We start from the raw sequence: 13,347 nt of genomic DNA, 5'->3' as shown, positions 1-13,347 counted from the left end.
CCAAGGTCAGGGGCAGCGGCTGAGAGGAGCTACCCCCCATCCAAGGTAAGGAGTAGTGGCTGTGCTTTGCTGGAGCAGCCGTGAAGAGATACCCCAGGTACAAGGTACGAAAAATCCAAGTAAGAAGGTAGGCATTGAAAGAGGGCATCATAGGGCAGATAGACTGAAACCTCAATCACAGATAACTAGTCAATCTGATCACATGGACCACAGCTTTCTAACTCAATGAAACTCAAAATTACATTCAGAAAGACTTATTTTTGGTTATATTACGTCTTATGAACTCTGTAGAGGAACAATATATGAAATCTGGACATGCCAACCTTCTCTTTGCTCTTAAACAATCATTCTGTCTTCAATTATAAGTGCCCAGCCTATGGTGAGTGCACTCAACATTTCTGTGTTCAAATATTTTAAATTCCTTACAGGCATGTTTTCAGAAACTTATAGTTCATTTGTAATAGCTCATAATAATAACTTAAAAACTGGGTGTTAATTTGTATTCCTCTTTCTCTATTTCAGTGGCTTTCAAACTTTGACATTCATCTAAACCAGCAGAAAACTTGTTAAAACCTATTGGCAGCATTATTAGAGTTTCTAATTCACTAGATCTGAGGGTAAGGCCTCATAATTTGCATTTCTAACAAGTTCTCAGGTGATGCCAATGTTCTTAAACCACACTTTAAGTACCACTGCTCTATTTGTAGGGCTTCCCAGCTGCTGCTAGTGCTAAAGAACTTGTCTGCCATTGCAGGAGATATAAGAGACATGGGTTTGACCCGTTGGTCAAGAAGATCTCCAGGCTGAGGGGATGGCAACCCACTCCAGTATTCTTGCCTGGAGAATGCCATGGACAGAGGAGCCTGGTGGACTATAGTTCATAGGGTCACAAAGAGTCAGGCATGACTGAAATGATGGTATGAATTCATGATCTGTTTATAACAAAACAATTTAAGCAACCTATATTCAAGAGTCAGTCCAAATTTGGTAGTCTAGGAACACATTTCTGGTACAATTGTAAAATCGCCTACAAGCATAGATACTCAAGCAGTCCTTTGCTACCATTTGATCTCTGTTTGAACAAAATAAGTATTATAATTTTCCAGTGTAAGTTCCATAGCTAAATCTAACATATGGTAATATACAACAATTAATATGGGATACATAAGTTTTTACCAACCTTCTTTTTAAATTTTGATAATTTAATTTGTATTATCCCCAAAGAGGCTACATGAATAATTTTTTTTTCAAATCTCAAGCTGTTATTCAAAACTTATTTTACACTTCATAATAATTGTGAATTGATAAATAACTTGCCTAGAATAACACAGGAGAAGGCAATGGCAACCCACTCCAGTATTCTTGCCTGGAGAATCCCAGGGACGGAGGAACCTAGTGGGCTGCCGTCTATGGGGTCGCACAGAGTCAGACACGAAAGCGACTTAGCAGCAGCAGTAGCAGCAGCAGCAGAAAAACACAACTAGTTAAGAGATAGGCAGCAGACTTGAATCTAGCCCTGTTTGATTATTCTAGAATGATTCATAACTGCCTGGATATCATTAACCTATTCATAATTTATTAAATTAAGTATCTAAGGGCCTACTTTTGAGTAAGGTATTGCATTTGATATTGGAAATACACCTTGAAGAAGATGAAATCTTACACTGAAGTTTACAGCACAGTCAAGAAGTTTGACATGTAAGTAAAAAGCTTTAATACAAAGTGATAAGTACTGTAGTATCAATAGTACAGCTTATTCACTGAAATCTAGTTTCAAAACACATTTCCAAAAACAATATAACTTGATCTTCAAAACAACATGAGGGAATTTACTAGATTTTTCTTTCTCAATTTGATAGATAAAACAGTTAGAGGATAAAGATTTTATATGACTTTCCTCCTGTTCTGTTCTCTAGATCAATGTTTCCCAAAACTTATTTAAAAGCACAATTGACCTAAGTGATGCTCAGAAGACAAAAAAAAAAAAAAAAAAGAGGTCTCTGAGCAATTTTCTAATTCTCCTTAGATATACGTAACACCTATAGTCATTTTAATAGTTCCAAGGAGACCTGTAGTTTTTTTTTTTTTTAAGCCTTTGCTTTTAACTTTGCTTAATCCAGTCTTACCCAAACTTACATAACCATACAACTCTATATGAAACTTTAAAAACACTGCTCTGAACCTACAGTCTTTTTTAAGATGTGCTGCATAGACAAAAGTTTCCGGTAATATCATATATGAAACGAATCGCCAGTCCAGGTTCGATGCATGATACTGGATGCTTGGGGCTGGTGCACTGAGACGACCCAGAGGGATGGTACGGGGAGTGAGCAGGGAGGGGGGGTTCAGGATGGGGAACAAGTGTATACCTGTGGCGGATTCATGTTGATGTATGGCAAAACCAATACAATATTGTAAAATAATTAACCTCCAATTAAAATAAATAAATTTATATATTTCAAAAAAAGTTTCCAGAAGATTATGGTACTGGTGTGGAATAGATGCATTGAAACTATCCTTCTTGGCTTCTTTCCTCTTATGCTACCAGCCCGGGGTTCAATCAACAGTTCAACTTTTGTTTATATTCTATGCTAAAGGATTTTATTATCCAAGTTGAATGAAAACTCACTACTTTACAAAAATCATCAAAATTTAAATACCCAGGAAAATGGTTTAAATAGGACTATATCTTGAAATATAACTAAAGCTTATTTTGCATTTTAAAAAATTTAGGCGATAATGTGTTTTTTCTGATGAACATATAACAAATGTGGAGGTTATAGAGTTTAAAAAATATTTTTGAAAAAAATTTGGTAGCATGACACATGAGTTTCTAAATGCTTGACTTTTACATATTTAACATTAAAAAGCCTCTTCAATAATATTCAAAACTTTCATCAATTTCTTCAAAAGCCTCTCTTACTTCTTTAACAAATGTACCTAGCAGTTGCTTTTGAGACAACTATCCTACTACTATCTTGAATGCCTTTTTGTGGATGGATTCTATGATAACCACATAGAAAACAAAATTTTAAAAAGTAGAGAAAAAGATATGCATGTGAATTAGAAAACAAAATGTTGGGAGTAAAGTAGGAAGGGAAATGGTGAAGGTTGTGACGTGGCAGTGTGTATTAATCAAGTATTTATTTCTGTATTTTATGAGGCTTTGACATTGTGGGACCTTGTCCCTCCCATCAGAGCCAGCTAATTCCTAAAGATAGCAAACAACTTGCCTGCCAGCATGCTCTTGATAGGCAAGCCAACAAATTCAAAGCCCACATCTCCAACCACCTCATTTATCTCTCACACACCAAGCAAATATTCCCCCTTCCGAATTCACCCCAGGGTTAGGCACCAGACAACTAGAAACCATTCCTATAGCCCAGAGCCCCCCAAATTATTCAAACCAACCAGTTCTACATTGTTTACCCTGCCCCACTTTGTCTTTCTCTTGGGCCATGCTGCCCACTCACTCTTCCTCCTTCTTGCCTGAAGAGGTTCAGAATAATCCTCCTCCAAATATTTCCCTTTGGCCTGTGGATGGCTTTTGACTGGAGACACTCAAGAGACGACCAGAGACTCAGAAAGAGCTTTTTCTCCTTTAACTATGTAAAAGAATGTAGATAGGGAGCTTGGCTTAGAAAGAGACTTATTATCTCTCTTACCTTACCTATCACAAGAAAAGAAAGTGAAGTCGCTGAGTCGTGTCCGACTCTGCAACCCCATGGACTGTAGCCTATCAGGCTCCTCCATCCATGGGACCTTCCAGGCAAGAGTGCTGGAATGGATTGCCATTTCCCAACCCAAGAATCGGAACCCGGGTCTCCCGCATTGCAGGCAGATGCTTTACCATCTGAGCCACCAGGGAACCCAGATTACCTATCACAAAGAAAGAGATAACTTTCTATGTGACCGACCTTTCTATATGGTAGGTGTCTGTGTGCTCAGTTGCTCAGCCATGTCTTACTCTTTGCAACTCCATGGACTGTACAACCCACCGATGGGATTTTTCAGATAAGAACACTGGAGTGGGTTGCTGTTTTCTCATCCAGGGGATCTTCCTGACCCAGGGTTTGAACCAACATTTCCTTCATTGGCAGGTGGATTCTTTACCACTGAGCTACTTGGGAAGCCCCAATACAGTAGGGCAAACATCTAATTACCAAACATTTGCTCCTATTGTCCTGTGAATTACCCTTCAGTTCAGTTCAGTTCAGTCGCTCAGTCGTGTCCAACTCTTTGCAACCCCATGAATCGCAGCACACCAGGCCTCCCTGTCCATCACCAACTCCCAGAGTTCACTCAGACTCGCGTCCATCGAGTCAGTGATGCCATCCAGCCATCTTATCCTCTGTCGTCCCCTTCTTCTCCTGCTCCCAATCCCTCCCTGCATCAAAGTCTTTTCCAATGAGTCAGCTCTTCACATGAATTACCCTTATCCCCTTTAAAACCCCAGGTCCCTAACCCGTTTCTTAGCTCAGGATAGCACATAATTCTCAATTGCCTGACTTGCCCGAGTCTCTCACTCTCTTTTTTTTTTTTGCAGGGGTGGTGGTGGTACTTGTATGTTTCTAATTAAACTTGCTTTTATCCTTTTAATCTGTCTTATGTTGACTTAACAGACCAGTGAAAAGAAGCTAAGAAGGTCAAAGAAAAAACTTCCTCCCCATCTGACCCAAGCTGATACTTCTCATATGGTCCTGCAGGGCATGGCATTCTTCTTCTCTTGGAAACTGTAAGTAAAACAAATTTCTTTCAATGGTATCATGTTGTCAATCATTCTTTTCCAAAAATGAAGTCCAAGATACAATCAAACTTAGTGGAAATGCCCTCTGACAGGTCATCATTTACCAGTGACTTTGCATGTAATTTGATCCCTTTGCCAATAGTACCTATATCAAAATCACAAAATCTTATACTTATTATGAGGTTTAGATTTTATACTTGCAATTTAATTATGTAATGCAGTCATATGTAAATAATATTAGACAAGGGAGACTAAGGCTTGACCTTGTTCAGTTCAGTTCAGTCCAGTTGCTCAGTCATGTCCAACTCTTTGCAACCCCATGGACTGCAGCATGTCAGGCCTCCCTGTCCATCACCAAAGATCAACTTATTAGATGATCTAACAAGACTGACCTTTGTAGGTAGGTAAATATAGATTTGTTTTAAACTGGGAGGGATTTTGAGTAAGGATTAAATATGTAATGAATTCTTTGAAGAATATTTTTATCATATAATAGCTATTTCCCTATTTAATATAGGGGTAAAATTATAAATAATGAACTCTCAAATAACCAGGAGCTCCTGCCTACACTCTACATGTTAAGGAAATTTACACCTATAAAGAAAATTTCCAATTGTAAAGGTATCCCCAAGCCATGAAAAGAAATACACCTAGAGACAACATATGGCCTGAGAGACTCTTATCTTCATAACCAGACAACCCCAGGGACCATACATTTTCTGTCCTCACCTTCCTATAACTCGCTCTCCCCACAAGAAACCTAAACCCTTTTTTGTTTTGATTAGCCTAAGACTGTGCGTAAGTCTCAATCATCTGATACTTCCTAGGGTCACATTTCATTCTAAAACTCCCACATATCCATAATTAAACAGCTATTTTTCTGTTAATTCATCTTTTACAATTTGGTTGGCAGGCCCCAGCCATTGAACCTAGGAGAGCAAGGGAACAAAAGCTTTCTTCCCCTACAATAGTCCCAATGAGTGTGAGGAAAACCAAGATAACATTTTTACTACTTTACCATGTTGAATTTTTTAAAGAGAAAAAGTAAGTTTTGTCATAATTTAAAGCTTGCTTAATCTAGAATTTTCTGGAGGGCTTTATTTTTATCTTTTATGAACTAATACAAACTTCAAATAAATCTTCAATTGCAAATACAATTCAATACCAGTGTATTTTTTTTTAAATACCAGTGTATTTTACACTGAGTCTTGAGGGCTGCAGCTTTTTAAAAGCATAATTTTGAAGATATAATGGATGTGGTTAAAACTACATAAGTAATTAATTTGAAAATATAAGATACATAACATATATTAAACCTATAATCAAGAAAGGAAGGATCATTTATATCATGAAGACAAGCACAATATGGATTAAAATGTGATGTGTCCTTATAAATACAGAACATTTTGATAACCCTAAGTAGCATAACTAGAAACTTTTTCTTTCATTAATCAAATATTTTAATTAACAAAAGTCATATTTATCATAATATTAGTATATTTATCAGTTCAGTTCAGTTCAGTCACTCAGTCATGTCCAACTCTTTGTGACCCCATGAATCGCAGCACACCAGGCCTCCCTGTCCATCACCACCTCCCGGAGTTCACACAGACTTGCGTCCATAGAGTCAGTGATGCCATCCAGCCATTTCATCCTCTGTCGTCCCCTTCTTCTCCTGCCCCCAATCCCTCCCAGCATCAAAGTCTTTTCCAGTGAGTCAACTCTTCTCATGAGGTGGCCAAAGTACTGGATAGATAGTCATAAATATTAGGTAGTATATTGCAAGACAAAAGAATGACATCCAAATAAAACTACACATAAAAATTTTGTCTTTCCTTTCTGATATGGAATATATTTCATGGTCTCTCAATGTTTTGGATTACCATTATAATCAACATTTTTAATTTACTCATCCAATCAACAAATGCCTCCAACATGGCATATATTATGCTAGGTTCTGGAAATACAAAACAGACAAAGCAAAACAGTCTCTGCTCTTGAGAATTTTACAAATCTGCTAAAAGGGCAGATAATTAAATAGGAATTAAAAGGCATAGTGATATGAGCCTTAATAAGGGTATGCTAGAATAGGCTGGAGAGGTCAGAGGTGGCTTCCAAAAGAAGGAAACAACTAAAATGAGTAGGATTTGGGAAGTCTTTCTGGTCTGTGGCCTCAAAGGTAAGAGAGTAAAGCTGGCCCCAAGTAGAAGTACAGTTGTAACATATAAAGCTAAACTTGTCACAAAATTTCAAACCATAAAGGGTTTCTTGGGCTGAGAAGAGTTTAGCCATTATGGCAATCCACTCCAGTACTATTGCTTGGAAAATCCCATGGACGGAGGATCCTCATAGGCTACAGTCCATGGGGTCGCAAAGAGTCGGACACGACTGAGCGACTTCACCTTCACTTTCAATGAGGAGCTATCAAAACATTTTTATTAGAGATAGAAATGATGGACACTGCTAAAGATAAGAGACAGGTCCTTAATTAAGATTTATAGAAGCCCAAATGCTAGTTAATGTATCAATTCAACAAAAATATAAACTGTTTTTTCATGGTATGATTTATTCTACATCATTCCTAGCCATTAAATCTATTAGGTTGGTGCAAAAGTGATTGTGGTTTTGCATTGCTGAACTCAACCATTTGATACTGGAATACATTGTTAATGTCATTACACTATACATCATTTTAATGCACATTCCCCATTTTATGTTTTTTCCTAATGACTTATTATTTACTATTTATTTTAGACTATAGAAATGATGTTAGACAAAAAGCAAATCTGAGCATTTTTTTAAATTTGGATTTGAAATGGGTCGTAAAGTAGTAGAGAAGACATGCAACATCAACAACATTCTTGGCCCAAGACTGCTAACAAACGTACAATGCAGTGGTGGTTCAAGAAGTTTTGCAAAGGAGATGACAGCCTTAAAGATGAGGAGTGCAGTGGCGAGCCATCGGAAGTTGACAACAACCAATTGAAAGGATCGTTGAAGCTGATCCTCTAACAACTACGTGAGAAGAATTTAACGTTGACCATTCAATGGTTGCTCAGCATATCGAAAAAACTGAAAAGGTGAAAAAGCTTGATAAGCTTCACAAGCACACCAAAAAACCAAAAGAAAATCATAATTTCCAAGTATTGTCTTCTCTTACTCTACACAACAGCGAACCAATTCTTAATCAGAGTGTGACAATATGACAACTGGTGATGACCAGCTCAGTGATTGGACTGAGAAGAAGCTCCAGTGTGTGTGTTAGTCACTCAGTTGTGTCTGACTCTCTTTGCAACCCCTTGGACTGTAGCCTGCAAGGCTCCTCAGTCCATGGGATTTTCCAGATGAAAATAGTGGAGTGGGTTGCCATTTCCTTCTCCAGAGGATCTTCCTGACTCAGGGATCAAACCCAGGTCTCCTGCATTGTAGGCAGACTCTTTACCATTTGAGCTTCCAGGGAAGCAGCACTTATCCACACCAAACTTGCACCAAAAAACAGTTATTGTCACTCTTTTGTCGTCTGTTGCCCATCTGATCCACTGTATCCAGAGATACAGCTTTCTGAATCTCAGTGAGATCATTACATCTGAGACGTATGCTCAGCAAATTGTTGAGATACACTGAAAACTGTAACACCAGCAGCCATTGGTCAACGGAATGGGCCCAATTCTCCACAACACCTAACTGCACCTCACACAAATAGTGCTTCAAATATTGAATGAATTGGGTTATGTTTTGTCTCATCTGCTATATTCACCTGACCTCTTGCCAACCGACTACCACATCTTCAAGCATCTCAACATCTTTTTTGCAGGGAAACACTTCCACAACCAGCGGGAGGCAGAACATGCTTTCCAAGAGTTCATCAAATCTCAAAGCACAGATTTTTATGCTACAAGAATAAACAAATTTATTTCTTGTTGGCAAAAATGTTTTGGTTTTAATGGCTCCAATTTTGATTAATAAAGATGTGTTTGAGCCTAGTTAAAATCATTTAAAATTCATGGTCTGAAAGCACAATTACTTAGGTACCCATCTAATATAATAATTTTCTTTGTTGTTCAGGTAAGAATTATATTCAAATTGCCTAAAATAGACCACTGTATCATTATCATATATTTATATTATATTACAAAATGCTTGTATAATATGAAAAAAACAAGATTTTATCATAGCAGATCCTAGAAAGTCTTTTATTACAATACTGTGATCCATTGAAGAATATATAGATTTGAACAAGTCAGAAAAATTTAGAGTAGTCAAGAGAAGAGCATAAAAATTCTTTGAAAAAAATAACAGTTACAAGAAAAGGTCAAGAGAGTCAAAACCACTTTGTGAAGAAATTCTGAAGAATGTCTTAGAAACTGCTCTAAAACATACTTTTTCTTTTGTGGATTAAATCGGTAACATTTCTTTTGAGTGATTATAATTCCCCCTTTTCTGTCTCCTTTCATCCAAAAAGAAATAAAAGAAAAAATTTCTGATCATCCATGTGAATTATTTCCTGACTTGCAAAGAAATAGAAAATGAATGATTTATCATCGGACATTTATGGCTAATATTTAAAATCTTTTAAGATTAATCATTTGCCTACACTAAATATATCAAATACACATGTGTGCTAAGTCGCTTTCAGTTGTGTCCAGCTCTTGTGACCCTGTGGATTTTAGGCCACCAGGATCCTCTGTCCATGGAGTTCTACAGGCAGAAAAGCTGGGGTGGGTTACCATTTTCTTCTCCAGGGGTTCTTCCCAACCTAGGGACTGAAACCACATCTCTTGTGTCCCCTGTATTGGCAGGTTGATTCTTAACACTAACACAACCTGGGAAAGCTTCACACTAAATATATCAAATACACATACCTCCAGGAAGACTACTATCTCATTTCTTAGTTCTTAAGTAAAATGTAATTAGTTCCTTTTCTGAATTATTGGTTTAATGAGGTTTCAAAATATTATAAAATAATTTACAGTTAAATGTTTAATTGTACTTAAATACTAATAATTTTTAAGGGTTTTATCTTGGCCACATAAATTCACCTTACAATGTTTATTCATGACATGAATTTCTACTATTATTGGAAAAACACATATAATAAGTAATAACAAGATAAGGTTAGCCAAATTTAACAGATTTTCTTTGTACATTGCCATGTATATCAATAAAGCAACAATTAGTAAATGATTTCTTATATTTCTCAATAGACATTCTGGTAGCTATGAATCTCTAACAACATTTCCTTTAAAAAACTATATTATAGAAAAAAGGAAATAAGCTCTGAGCAAGTAATTTTGCTTCTGCTAAGATCTTCATCAGTTAACATGCAGGCCTCTCTTCAAGTCCTTCAATCATGAATAAATAACTAAAAATTGACATTAAAATTGACTAAATAATTTGAAATGATATGTAAGCAAAAGAGACAGGAGAAAAATTTTCAAATTAGTAATGTACAATTCCACATATTTTCCAAACAGACCGGCTTGTTTGATGCTAAAACATAACATAAGGTAGCATTAAGAGTCCAAATTGTAAACTTCCTGGTTTAACTTCTGATGCCTCCATTTACTTGTATGTCCTTGTGTGAGTTTCTTTCTCTCTCTGCATTTCAGCTTTCTCTATGCCTCAGTTTCCTCATCTGTAAAATGGGCATAATAACCATACCTACCTCATGACTGTGAAGAACATGTTAATTAATTCATATAAAACATTTATTTACAATACCTCCATCTCCTTTTGTTCTGATAAGACCAAACTCTTGTTCCTTAACATCAGCTCTCACCTTTTTCTACCATAGGCCTACCACTATACATTTATACAAACTTTGCATTAAAGATAACCTCAAATATATATGAAAAAAAAAATCACTGTCAGCTGAAAGTGAAAGTTGCTCAGTAGTGTCAGGCTCTTTGCGACCCCATGGACTATACAGTCCATGGAATTTTCCAGGCCAGAATTCTGGATAAGGTAGCCATTCCCTTCTCCAGGGGATCTTCCAACCCGGGGATTGAACCCAGGTCTCTCACATTGCAGGCAGATTCTTTACCAGCTGAGCCACAAGGGAAGCCCAAGTATACTGGAGTGGATAGCCTATCCCTTCTCCAGGGGATCTTCCCCACCCAGGAGTCAAACCAGGGTCTCCTGCATTGCAAGTGGATTCTTTACTAACTGAGTAATTCAAAAAAGAACCCATGTTTGGGAATCCTAGCAAGTTAGTAATTACGTGCTCCAAAACTGATAGCTATGTTTGTTTTCAGGTTCTTTTTTCCTTTTTTGCTAGATTATTTCATTTACTTGTCCTAATGAAATTTTAGGGCACTGTCAGTTCTAGAGAGGAATCTGAAGCTTTAGCTAAGAAATTGAACAAGTATCCTAAGAACATACCACTAGGATTTGAGGCCAGCAACCTTCTCTTTGTCTTCCATGAAGAGGGATGGAGAGACTCCCAGAAATACTTATGAAGATGAGTAGAAAGGCCACGGTGATCAGTTAAGTGGGATACACAGGTCTTCATGAGATGTGGATTCATAACTTATCTCTCTTCCATTGAGGAAAAGATTTGCTAAAGTCCAAAACTTGAATCTTGAAGAAAAGTAACTGTCTTCTAATATTGTATAAGTTATTTTCTCTTTTCACAGGCAAGGCAGCATATTTACAAGAGAAGTTTCTGTTAAATAATCTCATTTAAAGTTGTCTTTAATGCCAAGACTTTCATCCTGTTTCTTTTGAAAAGAGGATGGTTTGACTGCATAGCCATCATTCCCCTGCTATCCATAATAAAGACAATATAGCTTTAAATAAGATGTGCCAGGCATACAGCTGCATCTTTTAAATTTACCATTTCATTTAGTCTCTGCAACCGCACTAGTTTACGAATGAAGAAACTGAAGCGGGAAAAGGTTAATTTGATGAAAGTCACAGAACTAGCAAGGGTTCACCTGTGATCCAAGCCTAATGTAGGTCTAATTTGCTGTGTCTTTTTCTTATTTATACCTGCTCCCAACTCCTCCCCTAACATAAACTACACTAAAAAAGTATGCACAGACACACACAAATATAGTGTGCCATTAGTATGGCAAGTAATATAGATGAATGTAAAAATAAGTGAATATAAATAACTTACAGAGAAAGTTGGACACCTACACCAAAAAGATTAAGAATTCATGATTAAATGGTTCAAGCTAGGGGATGGAATTATTGGTTTCCTATAAGTTTCCTGTTTTAAAATTTCCTTTTTATGTTACCTTCCTGTTCCCTTTCTGTTGATTTTGTAATTAAACAAAAGGTTAATTTTTAGAAATTCTATTTTTAAGTATTTATGTTTAATTTTTATTCTGCTTTTTGGTCTTTCTTGAATTTTTTCCAATACTATATGTGTTTTAATGGAGTCTAAATTTTATACTAAATAAGATTGCATTCTCTGCAAATTGATGTTATTAACTTATCTTGATCACAGCATAAAGAATGGATTCATTTATTCAGACTTATTAGGTATATAAATGTCCACGTATTTTAGAAGATTTTATCCTAGAGATTTATATAAAATTGGAAGGGATCTAAAATTTGATAATATAAACATATAATTAAAGTATGCTGTGAAATATGTATATATATACACACATATACATGTGCATGTATGTCTGTTCTCAGTTTTAGTCACAGAACTCCTAAAAGTCTCTTTAATTTCCTAATAGCTCCTAAAGAGCATTAATAGCATATTTGGCTCTAATATTTGGTCTTTGGTCCTGGTTCCTGACAGATTTCCTAAATTTCTCAGAACTTCCTGGTTTATAGCAGTCATTTTTGTTCCATGAGGAAGTTTTGATGGGCTCCTGAATAGCACCTGCATAGGAGTTGATCATCAAAAAGACCAAGCTCAAAGTAGAAGCTTAGAATTTTCAGCTCTCTCCCATTCTCCAGGAAAAGAGGAAGGACTGGAAATGGAGTTAATAATTGAATATGTCCATGTGATGAGGTCACTTAAGAATCCCAGAGTATGAGGTTTGGAGAACTCTCAGGCTGGTGAACAAGTGGAGGTCCTGGGAAATTGGTGCCCCATAGAGGACAGGGAAGTTCCAGTCCCTTCCCCTCATAATGTGCCCATGTCTCTTCCATATAGATGTTCAGCTGAGTCCTTTGCCGTATACTTTTATAATAAACTGGTAAGTGAAAGTGAAACTGTTAGTCACTCAGTCGTGTCCAACCCTTTGTGACCTCAGGCTCCTCTGTCCATGTCCACACAAGAATACTGGAGTGTGTGGCCATTTCCTTCTCCAGGGGATCTTCCTGACCCAGGGATCGAACCTGAGTCTGCATTGCAGGCAGATTCCATACTCTCTTAGTCACCAGGGAAGCCCCATGATAAACTGGTAAACTGTAAGTAATTGTTTTCTGAATTCTATGAGGTGCTCTAACAAATTAATCAAACCAGGGAGGGGTACATGGGAGTCTCCAGTTGACAGTCATTGACTAGAAACATAGGTGATGATCTGGACTTAGGATTGACATCTGGCGTCATGGAGTAGGGGGACAGTCTCATTGGACTGAGCCTTTATCCTGGGGGGATAAACAGTGCCAAAACTGAATTACATTGTAGGTCAAGG

General features: G+C 37.0%; 1 protein-coding gene across 2 annotated transcripts in view; it reads right to left on the bottom strand.

Annotated features, from left to right (window-relative positions):
- Nucleotides 1–13,347, bottom strand: part of NAALADL2 (N-acetylated alpha-linked acidic dipeptidase like 2) — a 1,592,461-nt gene that overhangs the window by 1,008,120 nt on the left and 570,994 nt on the right. The window lies entirely within an intron of this gene.

The sequence above is a fragment of the Oryx dammah genome, unplaced genomic scaffold, assembly GCF_014754425.2.
Source record: "Oryx dammah isolate SB20612 unplaced genomic scaffold, SCBI_Odam_1.1 HiC_scaffold_2, whole genome shotgun sequence".
NCBI lineage: Eukaryota > Metazoa > Chordata > Mammalia > Artiodactyla > Bovidae > Oryx > Oryx dammah.
This window is presented reverse-complemented; position numbering and strand designations above follow the sequence as displayed.